General features: G+C 39.6%; 1 pseudogene; it reads left to right on the top strand.

The window, feature by feature from the left end:
* The first annotated feature begins 389 nt into the window (after positions 1-389).
* On the top strand, positions 390-919 carry LOC127227375 (ferritin light chain 1-like; annotated as a pseudogene).
* The last annotated feature ends 3,066 nt before the right edge of the window (positions 920-3,985 follow it).

Here is a 3,985-nt window from a genome sequence, read left to right as displayed (position 1 = left end):
TCAAAAGTGACTTAAAGAGGGAAGTTTTTGGATTGGAGTGCCATATTGTTGGGGGAAACCTGATAGCAGAATGCTAGTACAAGAAGCTGAGAGATCACAACTTTACCCAAAAAAATGAAGCAGAAGAGCAAACTGGAAACAAGGTGTTGCTATAAGTTATTATAAAAGGTTAAAAATCGTCTTTCTGTAGCAGCTTCGGGGGGTCTCGTGGATCTGTGTCTTGCTTCAACTGTGTTTGTATGGAACAGACCTGGGGCTCCCTCTCTGTTAGCTTCCAGCCGCTTTTCAGTCTCTCTATTCACAGCCTTTGGGAACATCTCCTGGCCACCCTGGGCTCCTAGGACCAGGCAGCACCTTCTCTTTGTGGTTAGCTCTATACAGATGATCAGCCATGACCTCTCAGATTCGTCAGAATTATTCCACCGAAGTGGAAGCTACTTTGAACCGCCTGGTCAACCTGCACCTGCAGGCCTCCTATACCTACCACTCTCTGGGCTACTATTTTGATTGGGATGTTGTGGCTCTGGAGGGTATAGGCCACTTCTGCTGCGAATTGGCCTAGGAGAAGCATGAGGGTACCGAGTGTCTCCTTAAGTATCAGAAAGACCACTGGGGCCAAGCACTCACCCAGGATGTGCAGAAGCCATCCCAAGATGAGTGATGTAAAACCCAGGAGGTCAAGGAACCTGCCTTGGCCCTGGAGAAGAACCTGAAACAGACTCTCTTGGATCTTCATTCCCTGGATTCTAGCTGCACGGACACTCATCTCTGTGACTTCCTAGAAAGCCATGTCTTGGATAAGGAGGTGGAGCTCATAAAGAAGATGGGCAACCACCTGACCAACATCCGTGGGCTGGCTAGGTCCCAGCTATCTCTGTGCAAGAATCTCTATGAGCGCCTAACTCTCAAGCATGATTAGGAGTCTTGCCTTCCAAGGGGCTCCCTCCTCTACTCTGTACCAGCCAGCCTCAGGACCTTCACCAGAACCTCTCAATTGGCTAGGCAACTTATTAACTACCCTGGAGCCCCTCCCAGGTCTTGGACCAAGTACAAATGAAGCTTTTTGAAATAGCAAAAAGGAATATATATATATATATATATATATATATATATATATATATATATATATAGGCTTTCTTATTGGTTATCCATTGCAGAGAGGTCGGCTTTGACACCATGCATTCACAAAGAACAAAAGCAGTTTGTATTCATTATATATATTTATATATTTGGGAGAAGGGGAGATTCTGAGGAGGATATGGGGTAGTGGTAAAGGAGGAAATATTAAAGGTCTAGTTCAGATCAAGACATTTACAAACAAACAAAAAAAAAATCCACCTGGTTTTGGGTAATTTGTATTAACAATCACATAAATGAAATTCTTTACCAACAAAACTAGTGTGAAGGACGAGACATTCTGGAAGAATTCTGATTATTTCCTGGTGTTTGCTGTCAAAATCTGAACCTCAAATCCTGATTAAATAAATTTAAAAGGCAATACAAACAAACAAACAAAATAAACCCTTCAGTATTTATGAATGTGTTTAAATAAATGCTATATAAATATGAGTAGTTACATTATATAATGTTACATAAGACAAAGAGGTGATACTCCATATGCTAAAAATAGTTCAAGTACAAGCATCAATGATTTAAACAAAATGCCAAACAGTGAAATAAAACTGATCCTATTGTCAGGGATGCAAGTGAGTCAGCTTGAGGGTGTGAGAACAGGAGAGCTGGTCCATTCTTCCTTCTCATCTGCTGAGTAATAGCATGCCCTCCCCACGACTTCACACCTTGCCCACCACCTGTGGAAGACCAGAGAACTGGCAGCAGGGAAGGGGGCCATAAGAGCAGAGGAAATGGCTTTGTGTCTTGCTTCCTGTGGCATTGAGTGAGCTAGAAGGGGCAGTGCTGAAGAGTCCTCTCTCTGGTGGTGAGGACGAAGGAGAGCTGGTAGGGTGACCAACTCAGCTCTTACGTGGAATATTCCTTTACACTGTGTGAATATATGTTGCTGTGATTGGTTTAATAAAGAAGCTGACTGGCTAAAAGCTGAACGGGATAAAGATAATGGGAGAATCAAACAGAATAATTGGAAGAGAAAGGGCGGGGTCTAAGGAGTTTCTAGCAGATGCAGAGAGAAATAAGATGGGCACTGAAGAAAAAGCTACCAAGTCACTTGGCAAAACACAGCTAAGAAATGTGGGTTAATTTAAATATGAGTGAGTCAGTAACAAGCCTGAGATACTGGCTAAGAATTATAACTAATATTAAGCATCTGTATGTTTTAGCTGCTGGTGGGATAGAAACTTCTGCCTCCAAACACCCTGGACCAGATATAGGGCTATGAGTTAGCCCACCCCAACATTCACAATGTCTATGATATGCTGGAGCATGTGAAAGGGGCTGGTCCTGTTCATCCAAAGCTGCAGAGTCTCCAAGATACAGACCAGCAACAGGATCTCCAAGAGGAGTCCCAGTAAGAATCTAGTATTGACATTATGGCAGAAACCAGCATCCTCCAACCAGACCAATGACTCAGTGCAATGAACATTTACAAGTAAAGATGTCTGGGCTAAAGGGTACAATGTGTGACTCACCCTAACACACTACAGCTTCCAGGAAGAGATTTTTGGGTGTGTGTATCTGTTTTTTGTTGTTGTTGTTGTTTTTGTTGTTGTTTTGTTTTTTGGTGGGGTGGAGGTTGCAAGGGCAGAGGGCAGTAACAAAGGGACTAGGAAAAGAATGGGTTTGGAGGCACATGATGTTAAATCCTCAAAGAATCAATGAAAAGTTTAAAAACTAAAGAAAATTCCAGAGACTAACACACCTACAGAAGAAAAGCAGAGGCATTTCTAAAATAATATATTTTCTTTACATAATTCTAATTTCTCTAATAATGAATGCAAAAAGAAATATATCCATAGTATAAATTGAGAAGAAATGTGCATGACATCAGGAATTAAATAATCATACAACTTTTTAAATATAGAATGATGAACGATGAAATATTCAATAATATAAAATGGAGGAGCAAGGGATCTGGAGGAGAGGGAAGAGGGAGTTGCTGTTGTCAGGATGTATTGTATGAGAAAATTTAAAAATGTATATAAAGAAGGGACTGAAAAGATGGTTGAGTAGTTAAGAACATTTATTTTTCTTGCAAGGGGCCCAGGTTTTGTTTCTAGCATACACTGGCCGTCTTACAAACTGCTTATAACTTTAGCTCCTAGGGGTATGATTCTGTACTGGTCTCAAGCAGTGTATCACGAAACTATCAGTTTCTATGTTAAGTTGTCAATAATTGTAAAAGCTCTCTGCTTTCTAACATGGTGCCTAATGCATAGTTAAAAGTTAAGTTAACTATGAAATAAAAAGTGTATTTGCTAAAAATGCACCCTGTGAAATGGAGTTATAACATGTATGTTTGGAGATGATATGGCATTTAACTATATTTCAAGTTTTTCAAAAATGACAGTGATAAATTATATGGTTCTTGGGGGAGAAAGGACAGACTTAAGTATTTAGTGTTATGAACCCTTTCTAATAACCTGATGTTGCATATATCATTTAAATTATGCAATTTATCAATTATAGCTACGAAGGAGGAAAGACGATACAATATTTGTCTTCATTTCTGAGGCCAGCAATGACATGAAAGGGAATATTAATGAACTTTTTAGGGTAACTCAAAGGAGGAGGAAGGCAACTCACATTGAAATGCCCCCAAATTGCACTGTAGGTTGTATTTTGCATGGCTTTCATCATTTAAGCATGATAATTGATCCTCAATGAACATTTCAGGATTTGTGTATTAATGAATAACAAGTTGCTACAGTTTAAAGAGAAGACATTGATAAGGACTTTAAAATGATTGCCCTTGAAACTTAACATTGATGCCTTCTTGAATTTTGTAAAAGTGATTAATCATGAAATTATGTCAGTAATTATGAAACTTATTGGGAAAGGCATACTAAAT

This window comes from Phodopus roborovskii, unplaced genomic scaffold (assembly GCF_943737965.1).
Source record: "Phodopus roborovskii unplaced genomic scaffold, PHOROB, whole genome shotgun sequence".
Taxonomy (NCBI): Eukaryota; Metazoa; Chordata; class Mammalia; order Rodentia; family Cricetidae; genus Phodopus; species Phodopus roborovskii.
The sequence above is the reverse complement of the archived record's forward strand: the minus strand, read 5'-3'. Positions and strand labels throughout refer to the sequence as shown.